Raw genomic sequence first — 14,499 nt, forward strand, 5'->3', positions numbered from 1 at the left:
ACCGAAGTTGAAATTAGTTTTGCGCTATATTGGAAGAAGTAGAAGTATTTGGAGCTTACTCTACCAAGCCATTCGCCACAAAGGCCAATGACGGGTGAGGAAATTTTCTGACCGCGTTTTGTGGCCAAACCGGAATTGACTCAATTTCCTGCCTTTTTTGTTATTGTTATCATTGGTGCAAAAGTTGTTTTGGAAAGTGAAAGCGAAAGATTGCAAACAATTGCAATGGCAACGGTGGAGCAGCTGCTAAAAATGTAGAAAGTTGCGCAAGAAAGTCCAAAGGCAATACAAGGCAAAAATATAACAAAAGTTGCAAATTGAATATTCAGAGCACGCGACTGAGTGCTGCACAGAATTCTAGACAGAACCGTTTCCAAACATTTGCACAGAGTCCTTTAATAGACACCGAACAGCCTTTGTGCGGTAAGAAGAGATACTTATTTTAAAAATCCACAAAATTGTTTTGCTTCACATTTAAATTCTTTTTCTCTGCGCATTTAAATTTTTTTTGAAATTCTATCTTAATGACGAGTTTTCTTTTTAATTTTTCACAATCAAATTGTCAAAAAATATCAAATGAAAGTTACAAGGATTCAGAAGTATTATCTTGAATTGCTCCTTTTACTCTGAAAAGGTCTTCTGCAATCCTTCAAATTTGTGCTCATAAGGCTGGAGCGGCTGGAGCATCTGTAGTCTCTTCGGCAGTTGTGGGTTAGCTTTATTTTTAGCCCTTTAACTCGACGTTAGCGCAGAAAGTGAGTTTATCATTTATCATCGCATAATTGAAATTTTTACTCAATTATTTATGCAATAATTTATGGTGAAAGTTTGCCAACGAATGAATGAATGGATGAGTGAAAGCACAAACTTTTTTATAATTTCCTTTGTTTTCATATCATTTTATCTTTTTTTATTTAATTTCATTTTATGATTTAATTTTGCTTTCATTTGCTGCGAAAACATGTTAATTTCATGAACAAGTTAATGGCTTTGATGAAACTTTATTCTTTTGTTTCTGGTTACGGCAATTTATTTCGCTACGGAACGCCGCGACCCGCGTCGGGGACGTTGCGGTTGCGAACCAAAAATTACACGATTTTTAAATGAAGTTGTGAATAAATAAATGTTTTCGTCCTTACACGCTGATCTAATGCGTAAGCGTTATTTAATACTGAAATTCTTTTCGTTATTAATAAATAAAAATGTTTGAAATTTTATAAAATTCAAGCCTAATTTAATTACTCTGCAGCAATTTGGGTTTGAATTTACTGAATTTACTGAATTTAGCGAATGTTAATATTATATTAAATTTTTAAAGGATCTCCACGGATTTGACATGGATTTAAATGTGAGGGTTTTAAATTTTATATTAATTACAAGCTTAATTTGCATAAATTTATATATACATGCATTTGCTACAAATACATTGATATACATGAAAAGTTTTTTCTTAAGGCGCTAGGTCGATCTTAACTCATTAATATAATTCCTAAATTAACAAGACTTAACGTCATAGGTATGCCAGGCATAGGTATGTCTATACCTGGATTTGTTCTATTAAGAACAAATACAACACTCTCATTGTGATGCCTAGTAAAAATAAGCGTCTTGTAACAGATTTGTTGATGGGTCACACCCGATTAGAGAATCATGCTAGAAAACTGAATCTCCTGTTTCATTATTCTTATCACAGTTGTGCAGAGGACGATAAAAGTCCCTCACATATGTTTTATTACTGCTCAATGTATACGTGCTGTCGACTATGTTAGGAGCCTTACTTTTTGAGGATCTTGGTCCGCTTTGGATTGTCCCCCTAATGCGCATTTCAGGCTTTGTCAAAGATTGAAGATTGTTTTTAAATCTACCAGTAAGCTTAAATGGATTTTTAAGATTGCTGGCTTAACCTAATCAAAACTCCACCATTGGATCGGCTGTATTCTATATGCTTGCCATGGCAAGTATTTTGTTGTTGATGCACAATGAGAATTCATCTACAGTATATCAATTCGTTTACCCAGTTCTTTGTCTATTGTGACGAGGACAACGAAAACCCCTCACATGTGTTTTGTTTATGCCCATCGCATGCATGGATATTGGTCAGCTTTAGGACGCCCCTATAAAGTGCATTTTAGGTTTTGCCAAAGGTTGAATATGGTTTTTAAGCTTATGAGTTCTGAAACGGAAATACAATGTAACAGTAAGCGTAAATGAAATCTTAAGATCACCGGCTTAATCATATCCAATCTTCTTCAATCAATCGGATATATTATCCATGCGTACAATGACAAGTATTTAGTTGTTAGTACACCGTAAGAATTCATCGACAATCTGTAAATTCATGTATCTGTTCATTGCCATTCGATTCTATTGTCTGTATTGTGAATCTATTATATGGTTCTCAGTTTACTCATTAATATACTGGCAAATTTGTTGACAATGTTCCATTTTTAACGCGGGCCATACATTCTTTCTATTAAGATTGTAATATGTATTGGTTTCGATAATTAAGCGTTAAATCTCATCTTTCCATTGCAAGTGCGGTTAAATTATGCGTGCTTTGTGCTTACTAGTACATTTCTGTAATGCGATTAAAAGTAATAATTAGAGTTAATTATAATTTAATTTTTCACGTTTTTTTATGAAATACTATTTTTATATAATCGCTTATTATATAGTATACGCTGCATAAGATGGTATGAAGTAAAGTACATGATATCTGTATTCATATTATCATAGAGGTTCTCTTTGATGACCCGTCCCCATTCGTCCTATCAGAAAGATATGGAGTCTAACTGAAAATTATTTCAATATAAGTAAAATTTAATAAAAACGATTCTAAATAAAATATTCAAATATGCTTTTGAAACAAAATCAAAAAATTGCATTTGGTGTGATAAAGGTGCAAAGAGCTAATGCACGGTATAGAAATTTTGAGTGTACTTAGAAAATAAAAACTGCGAACAAATTATATGGAAGAAATAGGTAATTGGATGTCGTTTTTAAGTAAGGATGTTAAATGGTAAAGAATGCTTCCAGTGAAAATACAAGAAACTTTAGTAAAGAAAAACCAAAAAATTTGATAACAAGGACTTAGAGACTGTTTTCAAGAATTGTTAAACTACGTATAAGAAGTTGAAATTAAAAGTTAACCTATAATTCTTTTTTTACCAAATGGCGTCAGACAACTATTCAAAAATTTGGTCAATCAGCTGAAACTGTAAAAGTTTTTGTGAAACATAGTATGATTGGAAAATCACATATATTTAAATCACCTGGTTGATTTGCTAATGAATGACTCAAATGCCTTTTTTGGTCCATTGATGTATTAATAATTAATAGTACATATAGCTATAAAACTGTAACGAAATAAACTTTAACGTTTTCTTCTCACGGGATATATGTATAATGGATTAAAAAGAATTAGAATTGGAATTCCTCTTCCCTCTTCTGCAATATTCTTATTCTTTTTAGTGCCTTTTGAATATATATCGCGTGAAAAAAGCTTCATGGATTAGTTTAATTTCTTGTATTAATTTTTTAAAAAGCTTTCTGCTTTGAAAATAATTATATAGAACAAACTACTTAATTGCAATCTCTTTTTTTATAACATATATATAAATCATCTTCGTACAGTACCTTTTATTTAGTATTCAATATATTCGTCCAAGATATACATCATCTTCAAACAAATTTTTTAATTTGAATGCATAATCCAAGTGAGCAAAGAAATAATTAGCAAAGACCATCAAAAAGGTTTAGAACTCTGTTTTAGTGTAAAATTGATAGTTCAAATATAAATTTTATTTTCTCCATACATTTCTTTCGAGGAAGATAAAAAATTCTGTAACAAATTTTTGTCTTAAAAATTTCCATAAAAGAAGGATTAGATGTTGGAAATTGAGTTATAAGCAAACTTACTGTTTCAAATAAATCCTTTGAAAAACATAATTAAGTTCTTTATAGAATCAAACTATATGGGTCTAATATGTTCGCAAAAAAACTTCAAATTAAAGCAGAGAAAGCCAAAACGACAGGTGAAAGGATGTAAAATGAAAATGAAAAATATGGAAGTCTTTTCGGTGAAGATATTTCATTTCCACTCTAACAAAATTGTCAAAAAAAAGGAACCCGTTCGATTCATATTGTTCGAATATTTTTCCATTATCGTGTGTAAATAGATTTTCATAGTACAAATTCTCTATTCCTGTGTTCACACAGAAACAGCAGGAAAAAGTCGCCGTTGAAAAGATTTTCATTTTGTGGTTGATTTCATCGATTTTTTTCACTGTGTCCAACCAAAGTTCATACAGTCTCCATTTCCATGAATCGGACTGACTTTAAGTTTTAGTACATTCATTCTGAGATATGTACTTTTGTATCTAATTCTAATAGTTAAGCGGTTTATAAAGTTTTTGGTAATTATTTTTGTATTTTACATTAAAAAGTTTTTAAAATATTTAATATTTTTGCTTTATAACTTATTTTTTGAAGTTCGTAATGTGCTTCATCGGAATTTAGGTATGTGAAATAAATTCCCAATTAGTAATATTATTTGATTCAAGAACATTTGAAATTCAATGTATAAAAAATGTAACTAAAATAAAAAAAATTTTTTGGGAAAAACCTTTAGATACGACTAGTGATATGACTATATAGAATACCGATTATGTTTCAACATCAGTCAATTAAAATATAAGATATTACATTATACGTATATGGCAATATTGGAACGGCCAAGATGCTTTTATGTTTGTTTGAAGACTTTGCTGATTGTATAAGTTATATATATGTTTTGAGAGGTGACATCAAATAGAGAGTCTGTGTAAATTCATATAGACTATATACATTATATATATTCAAAAATTTTCAATGAAACTTTAACAAATCATTATGGAATTGATGCATATTTATATGCTTGAACGAATTCGACGAGTCAAATATAAATAAGGATTTAGCGATGGAATAATGCAGTTACGGAACTGCCACCACAGTGTGTCTATAAGTCTATCCAATCTATCCTATCTAATCTAATCCCAATCTCGCATATTCTTGAAGTGTACTGTCAAATATCACAAATTCAGACTGGATTTAAATGTGAGGGTTTTAAATTTTATATTAATTACAAGCTTAATTTGCATAAATTTATATATACAGGCATTTGCTACAAATACATTGATATACATGAAAAGTTTTTTCTTAAGGCGCTAGTTCGATCTTAACTCATTAATATAATTCCTAAATTAACAAGACTTAACGTCATAGGTATGCCAGGCATAGGTATGTTTATACCTGGATTTGTTCTATTAAGAACAAATACAACACTCTCATTGTGATGCCTAGTAAAAATAAGAGTCTTGTAACAGATTTGTAGATGACAGATTTGTTGCAGACAAATGTTTATCTTAATCAATCATCCTTTTTTAGTACAAAATATTTTATTTTGAAAATTATTATTATAACTATTATATATAGCATATTTAATATATAAGTAAAATATTTTTAACTTATATTATTGTGCTGCCAAATTTTGAAATTGCTAAACGTGAACCGCAACAGAGAAAAAAGGAATTACAATCATTACTTTAGGGTAATAGTGTATCTGCGACATATCAACGTCGAAAATTGTTTTACTAACCAGTCAAGCTACTTAATAAGTTAAATGGATTTGAAAATACTAACTATAGGTACGTATATTAATTTAACAATAAGTAAACCATACTAAGTCCTGCCTTATAACACTGGCTAGTAAGACTTAATTATGTATCTGGGTGGAGATATATAATTAAGTCTGTATTTAATAACTTGTTTAATACTAAACCAAATTAACCACTCAATTATATATGTTACTACTATTTTATTCCAGGCTATGGTATAGTACGTTTAACTAGTAATATCCCCTTCGGGAAGTAAAGTTTATTTATAAAAATCAGTCAAAGACTTTATTAGCAATTATTGATACAATCCAAACAGTAGATGTTATGCGTGAATAAATCGCAACCGATTAATATTAGGGTAGCTAGGTCTACTATATTTTTAATGGTTATATTTGAAGGACAAATGTATGTAACCTGTATCTTCTGTAAAGACTATGGTTTTTATAATTTTGCAAGTATATGCCATCTGTGTTGTTCGGAATGAATTGAAAACTGTTGTTCAATTCCGTGTCTACTCTTCTATGTGCTAGGTCACGATGAAGATTACAATTGGGTTTATAAATATTATGGGAATACATTACACATCTAAGAATTTCTTTTAAATGTTTTAGCTTATTTTTTTAAAGCATTTGCTAGTACAGTAATTAAGTTGGAGTCCATAGATCCAAATAGGTTTGAGGTCTTGCAATACCAGAATAGCTTTTTTATTAGCATTTACAAATCAATATAATATTAAGTTAATATAATATTAATTTAATATAATATAATTTAATATAATGGGCATTCATTTGTCCCAAGTTCAGTTTTCTTCTGAGATGTTCCGCACTTTAGTGTTTAGCTTGATGCGTAGACAAAAAACTTTACTGGTTTATCTATGACATTTCAGGACCATTAATTTAGAGTTAGCATTTCGAAGTTTTTTTGTGCATATACTCAACATCAACATTGGAGTCTATCCAGTTATTGACATTTTTATTGCTATTTTTCAAATCCTGGCTGAATCTTCAGCTGCGTCAGCAATTGCTTTTAGTGCCATAGCAACAGCAAGTGTATCAACCTTTCAGTTCGTAGTATTAAAAGATGAAATATTCACATAATGTGGAAGTCTTAATTCTACTATTGACGAATAGATGATTTTCTGTGAATAACATAGATTCAGTAACTGAGTATATATATATTCACAATAGCAGTATTAAACTTTTTAGATGGTCTCGTTTGTTTTAATAATAATATGATGATTCGAGAGAACTGATTATTTAACTTTTTGGCCTCATGAATTAAATAAATTATGGAGCTGTAAAAATGAAGTCGTAAAGTTTTATATAACCACAAGTTATTATCCGTTTAATATTAATTAATATGTAATAAATATTACAATATGTATTAATAATAAATATTATAGAAAATTTTCATAGTGCCAAAAATTGGACTAAAATTAAATAAATAATCAGATTATATGAGTAAGCAAATAATTAAATAAACTTATTAATCGGATTAATTATAAATTGTAAGTCCTTTGTTTACGAAATTTTAATGAAATTAGTAATTGCCTATTTGTTTATTAAATTGAGTAAATTATAATCAAAAAAGCATTTAAATATTTTGCTAAATTCAAATATAATTCCAAAAATTAGTGATATTCTTTTCTATTTCTAAACATTTGTGGTATTAATAAATTTGTGATATTAATGAATTTCAATATGTGTGATACTTCAAAGATTTAGTCCTTTTCCTTCAATAAATTCATACTTCTTCCAAATATGCAGCTAACATGTGTGATGCAGTAAAGTACTTGAATTTTGCTTCAAATTGTAGTATTAAAGCAATTGCAGTCGATGTAATAGTACTTAAACTATTTTGCAATACAAGGCTGTAGGCTCTTAATTGATGGGGTGAACGATATCCTTTCCTGTTGTAATCATATATGCTAGGAATTTGTGCAGACATTTACATCTCTCGTTGGGTTATTTATGCAATACTTGAGCGCTTTTGTGATATGTGCGGTTGACACCCACAGAGTTATATAATAAAGCCTGTGGTCACCATGAGTTACCAAAGTAATGTCATTAAACTACATAATTGCATCCATAACTGCAAATTCTCATACAAACATAAATAGAAGTGTGTATGGATATATCCATATATAGACAATAGAGTACAGATAGTTTAGTATTTATAGCTCAACTGGGTTCATTGCAGTTGAACCAATTAAATTTCAAAATCGAAATTTAACTTTCATATTGAATAAATATTTAAGAGAAAAGAAATAGTTGAATTTGAAGCTAAATACACAAAAATTTTAATTTACTATTAATTAGTGCAGAAAGAATTTGTATTGAAACCAATACAAATTATACAATTATACATAGTTTTTCTATTCTAAATATTTTTGAAAATAATCTGATTTTTGGTTTAGATGTATTGATATCGACAATAGAAAGAACAGTTTAATTGAATATTTTCTATTTATTTAATTTTAAATATTAAAATAATATTATAAATGGCTTTATTGGTAAGAATGTTATAGTCAGTTTATATGCAAATGATAAGCATTGCCTTATGACGGCAATCCTTAATTTTTCTTTTACTGTAATCCTTACTTTTGTATTAATTACAAGAAAGTCTATTTGTCTGTGTCAGTAAAAATCATTTCTGCACTATTAAAACGGTACTCCTATAAAAACATTCTAAAATTCTCAAAAGGTAATTTAAGGCTCATTACGGTCTAAAATATCACATATATAAACTTCGATTATCTGCTAATTCGAAATGCAGCTTATGCCTCGAAGATGAGAAAGCAACTATGCATATTCTTTGTATGTATGTTGATCCTTTTTTTCGAGTCAGCGCAACTGTGCACTTTTACTCTTTGATAGCTGGGGTTACTGCAGGGTCCCACCCATCTCATTGACTAGTTTAGGTATTGCCTATAAGCTTCATGAATATTCAGTGATTGACCTAAGATCAGCGTACCTCCCCGTACGGAGAGTGATTACTCTATGGTTAGATAGTGGTAAGTAGGATAGCCTGTCAATTTTCGCATATAACTTCAGGGCTCTGTCCCTTATGTATTTTTTGATCGGGTCTATTCTAAGGTCAGTTAGCATGTCGTTTGTTCGGATGTACGAACGTACAGAAGAAACTTTTTTCATATAAAATTTCTGTCACCAGAACAGATTAAGAGCTCCTCCTCTGTTCTGGGTTTTGTTCACAAAGCTTTAAAGGGCTTTGGGTAATTAAAAGTGGAATTTGGTACAATAGGACTCTTTTGGGCGGAGTACCGGCTGTTAGGCGATTTCATGACAATACTTTTAATAATAATAAATATAATCAGGTTATAATAAAAATATTAATTTTTTTTTTAAACAAATGATCAGTTTGAAGAGTAAAATATGAAAATTTATTTCACTTAAATATTTTTTGAAGAATCATGGAATTTTTCTTTGATGCAAGAATTCTATTATAAACTTAGTGATTGTTTATGCATCTCCATAATTTATTTTCATATACAGGTTCATATATTCTTTTAAGCACTTTTCTTTGAAAGATATTAAATTTCCTCACGAGGGTTTTTGTCAGAGCATACGTCTTATTTACGGAGCAATTAGTATTAGGAGGTAAACTTGAACTGTTGTTTGTTCTTCCTAATTCTGACTACTCAAGTCTTAAGGACTGCTTCGTTTACAAGGATTAACTTTTGATTTATTTCCTTGCTGATGTTCTTGTTTTTCATCCCTAAAGCATTTTTACCATATCAAGGCTTAGTTTTTCAATTTGGAATTTTTGTCAAATACGCGGGCGGTTTGATAAGTCAGTGACTTTTTGAATTTCCCGCGCAGTTACTTCAAGTGCAACAGTGCTGCCGTCAACTGTAATCTACCAGTGGGCAACTTTCCAGACAACCTCGTGAATTTTTACGAAACTGGAAAAAAGTGAACTTCGTGTGCAGATTAAGCATTCGCGGCCAAAATCCACGAATTGGGATACGAACTGCTACCCCATCCAGCATATTCTCCAGATTTACCCCACTGTGACTATTTTCTGTTTCCAAACCTAAAGAAATGACTGGGCGGTAAGAGATTTGAGTCGAATGAAGAAGTCATTACCGAAACAGACGCGTATTTTGAGAGCTTTGAGAAAACCTATTATTTGGAGGTAATAAGAAAATTAGAAAAACGCTGGACTAAATGTATCGATCTAAAATGTGATTATGTAGAAAAATAAAATATTTATTTGCCGAAAAAAATTTGTTTTATTTAAAAAGTCACTTACTTCTCAAATCGTCCTCGTATTACCGCTAGTGGGTTTTACTTTTGCTCCCATAAGTACATTTGTGTTCTTTCTGCCAAGTCTTAGAACAATATTACTTATAGCACTTCATCGCTTCAGAAAAAATTTTTATAATTTTTCTTTAGATCTAGTTATGAAATCAATACCGATATTTTAATAGTTAAATTAATCTGTAGTAGTTAAAGGATTTACATTATGTGGATTTCTGCTATTTTGATGATGTTTTCGATCCAGTAAAAAAAAGACTTATTTTCAGATTTTCTGATATTTTGCATACATATTCATAAATAAATAAAATGGTAGTAAAGTGCCATTATACCATTAATAAAGAAACTTGTAAATAACCTATTAAATAGTCACTCAGAAATATTGAATCCGAATGGAAATACACTTACATAAGCTACTTTATTATATTTTTTTATAAAATTAAATTTTAATTTTTTTTATATGATGCTGATGTTACGAAAGTGCTCGTTATAATATTTATACCTTTTAATTAAATATATTCACATATACAATTTCTGACGTCGTATATCTACACATACAATTCTTTCGTGTACTGAGTTTTTGTCTGCGAATTGGTCAAGGCAATGAATCACAATTTCCTACAAAGGACATAATCCTTCGTATGTGCTATGTGCGAATATGTGAACATATGTTCGAGGCTTTTTCCGCTCAGAGAACAAAAGAAAACTTTACTAAACTTTAAATCCAAATGGGCTTATTTCAATTTTCAATAAATTTCCGAGGCTACTCTCACTCAGTACCTGTTGCTGAAACTTAATATTTATGGCTCACAGTCAAGGCTCGATTAAAAGGTTTAACTGGAAAAGTTGTCCATGATTTTTCTACAGTTTAATCAGTTGTTCCATGGAAACTAGGATTAAATGTGTTTATAAAGGAATCAATGTTGTAGTTTCAGTTTATGTCCTTGCGTGTTTTAAGTTTGTTTGCTTGTGATAACATACAATGTTTCAGTGAGCGTTTATGGAAACATCCTTTAACATGACGTTGTGTTAGCTAAATGTGTTAATATGTCAACTTGTAAGTGAGTATGTGTGAATGCTCTTGTTTGACAGTTTTCGTTGTGTAGGCGGTGAGGAAGCGCATTATTGGCTTCTTTTGTGCCTCTGGTAAGCCAGCAAAAAGTCCTTCAATTGAAGGTATACAGTTGAAATGGCTTCAAAAACATTGAATTTTGGTGAACTTAAATGTGTGGTGGTAAGATCTTTAAATTTTTTAAGAAATTATTTCAAAAATATACTAATTTTAAATAGAGAAATCATTGAAGAAATTAAATTTGTAATATAATAAGTACTGAATTTAATATTTATTATAAAACCACCTATTCCTTCAGTTTAAAATCAATTATCATAAATGGTTCATGATCTAAAAATTCTGTTTTTAGATTTTAAAATGGTGTTAGGTTGATAAGAGGCTGTTACCCATGTTTTTACTAAACATTAGTATGGCGTCAGAAATGGGTTTTTTATGTTTGACAAAAAATTATAATTTTACGAGGTAATAATCTCGTTTCTTCAGTAAACTTGCCATGAATAAGTGGGCCAAAATATTTGCTTCAGTCGCCATTTTTTAATTCTTCTCCTATCCTGTCAAAACGAAAAATTTGACAGAGATGCAGATAGTTAGAATTGCAACTTGAGTTTTTGAGTTTTGCAAATCCAAAGTAACTTGTTGAAAAATCAAAAAGGAGGACATAAAGAGAATCTTTATGTTGTACCGTGTTAATACTACCGGAATAAAAACGATTCTAACAATACCTTATTAAATTATATGTGGCACAAAATTCACATATATTATATCAAAATATTTTTCATTTTGTCTACAGAACCCCTCACCATTGTCGCTCACTTCTTCAATTTAATTTTTCGATGACATATATACTAAATTTTAGCCTTTGTGGTCTATGATTAATTCGTATATCTTAATTCATGTTTATCGGATGGATAGCGTCATTATATGCATTTTATTCTTCATTTATTTTATTTCATTTCCTTTATTTTTCTTCTTGATTTGCATATCCGATTTCGAAGGTTACCGACTATACAAATAATATAGAGTGATGTGATGCTAAATGGGTGAATAAATACCATATCCTTTGATACCATTTCTCTTATTTGGTATAGCGTCATTATATAAAATTGTGTCTTATGTTTTGCAATCACGAATTCTGTTTTCCCCTAATAAAATATTTTCCTTCTGTATAACATTCTTAAATAAACTGTGGCAGTATATTCGCTAAAATTATATTATAATATATTAAATATTATAATATAATATATTATAATATAATATATCATTATTATAAATTATTTTTCCATGATTCACCATTGTAGAAAGTTGCTTAGTTCTGACAATTGACATAACACGTTGTAACGTAATTAACCCACAAGATATTTAGAAACATTATTTATGTATACATTTCTAATATTTTCAGTCTATTTATATCAGACTTTCGCAAGCTAGATTGTAATAGGTGGAAGTCATTCAAAACTCTTAATCATCTTGGCACATCTGGCATTCCTTCAGAGGGAGAAAGTTTAAAGTGATAGGTGTAAAGGATTCTATACAAAGGAGCCGTGAGTTCACTTATTGTAGAAATTAAAAATACTTACGCGAATTAGGTAGAGACAATCACTAACTTCATCTGTGCCTGCCTATTTTTTGCTAACAGAAAGCACTGATTTGCAGCGAATGCAGAAATTTATATAGTAATATAAATAGACCTTTAAAAATTTGATTTCGTATGCAGCTTAATTGACTAATTTCTGCTATACGATTCCAATAAAAAATAACTGTAGATTACAAATATCTCGTATCCATATCTAATGTCAAAAAACTTGTGTTTTAGCACAGCATTAAATATTTTTTCGTTATCTAAAGAATCCATGCAGTTAGTAAAATTCATTTCACTTAGATATACACTTTGAAATCAATCCTTTCATTATTTTAGCATATAAAACTATACTTTATACATATAAATATTTATCAGATATTGTATTACATGTATATTTATAGCTAATGACTTATGTTACTTTTCAAATAAAAAATAATTAGCACTTTTTACAAAGGCCGCAATTTTTTCTTTCACAGTAACAAAAAAATACTCGCAACTTATCATAGAAAGCATCTAAAGCAACAACAATGCTCTTAAAATGTTCAGAGTTAGATTTTACTCGGAAAAATCTTAAGTTATAGTACAGTCAATTTTAAAAATCAGTCGATTGTGAAGGTTCACTGGAAATATGTTTCAAAATTCTAATCATTCGTTTAAATCATATAAGCACTTCATTTACTAATAATTTTAAGTACATAATTTAAATATATAAGATAAAAATGTTTACCATTGCCTTTTTAATATTCATTTTGTTTTCTTTTATTTAAATTATTTAAATTTTAGTTTTTACCGTTTTTATATTTTATATGGTACACATTACAACAAAAAACACATGCTAAAAAAAGTGTTTAACATATCTTAAAAGTGATGCCAATTTGTTTCAATCAGACTTAATGCTGTTTTTTTACAACTCTGGAAGAAAAATTTACGGCTTATAATATATCAGCAGCTTAAAGAATTAAATACCACTCAATAAATTATTTCAGTATTGAATCAACACTTTCGTATATAAAAGAGTTGAATCCTCTTCTCAATAAATGAACTATTGAAGTAGAATTAATTTTAATTTGCATTAATTTTCGATACGAAAATGAAACATTGATATCTTTAATTATTTTAAACTCAATTATATAAAAAAATATAAATGCATTTATATATACATTAAGCATTTTAGTTGCATTTCACTTGGAATTAATTTTAATAGTCCGTATAAAGGCAATCTCTGCTTACTCCGCAAACAGATAAAATTTATAAGAGAAAAATATGAAAACGTAAGGTCCTTTAAGTGTTTACCAAACAACAAAGTATCCGAATGTTTTCCGAAATTTATGGTATTTTATTTTTATATTTTCTTTAGGAAGAGTTGGTCAATATCACTGGGTTTTTTCCATTAAAAACTATAAAGCAGCAGTGCCATCGTAAAGCGTATGGCTGACTATACGGAAATGTAGCGTAAAATAACAACAGCCTCCAGCTTAAGACCTTTAAGCTGTAAATAGTTCAACCTTAAATCACTGTATAAAAATCATATAGCAAACCTATATGTCGGCCTGCAGGATTTGTTCTGGCACAATATTTAAATATGCACATTTTCGCTACTGGTCCGTGTCCTCTGTCCTCTTGCAATGCGAATTAATAATGTCCATGTAATTTCATGCTTGAAACATTTTAATAATAAAATCTACGTCTGCTCATGATAACCTTTTGAAGCGATTGCTGTTTGAATGTGAAGATAATATTAGCCATTATGCAATTCGATTTTAATGCTATTAAATAATACCATAGTATTATATTATTAAAAAATAGCATTAAATTTTTTTTAACCACGCCATGTAATTTGTTTTAGTTTCATTTTCCGCCGAAGCTTGACTTCGACCCGAAAGAAGCAGATAAGCTCTTTTGTAACTTTTTTAATAA

General features: G+C 29.6%; 2 protein-coding genes across 4 annotated transcripts in view; both read left to right on the top strand.

Annotated features, from left to right (window-relative positions):
• LOC119686161 (filamin-C) overlaps window positions 1-14,499 on the top strand; it is a 585,474-nt gene that overhangs the window by 125,399 nt on the left and 445,576 nt on the right. The window lies entirely within an intron of this gene.
• The window catches only part of LOC119686167 (cGMP-gated cation channel alpha-1), a gene marked incomplete at its 5' end in the record, with an annotated part of 172,249 nt that overhangs the window by 26,403 nt on the left and 131,347 nt on the right, over window positions 1-14,499 (top strand).

Source organism: Teleopsis dalmanni, chromosome 2, assembly GCF_002237135.1.
Source record: "Teleopsis dalmanni isolate 2A chromosome 2, ASM223713v2, whole genome shotgun sequence".
In the NCBI taxonomy this organism is placed as follows: domain Eukaryota; kingdom Metazoa; phylum Arthropoda; class Insecta; order Diptera; family Diopsidae; genus Teleopsis; species Teleopsis dalmanni.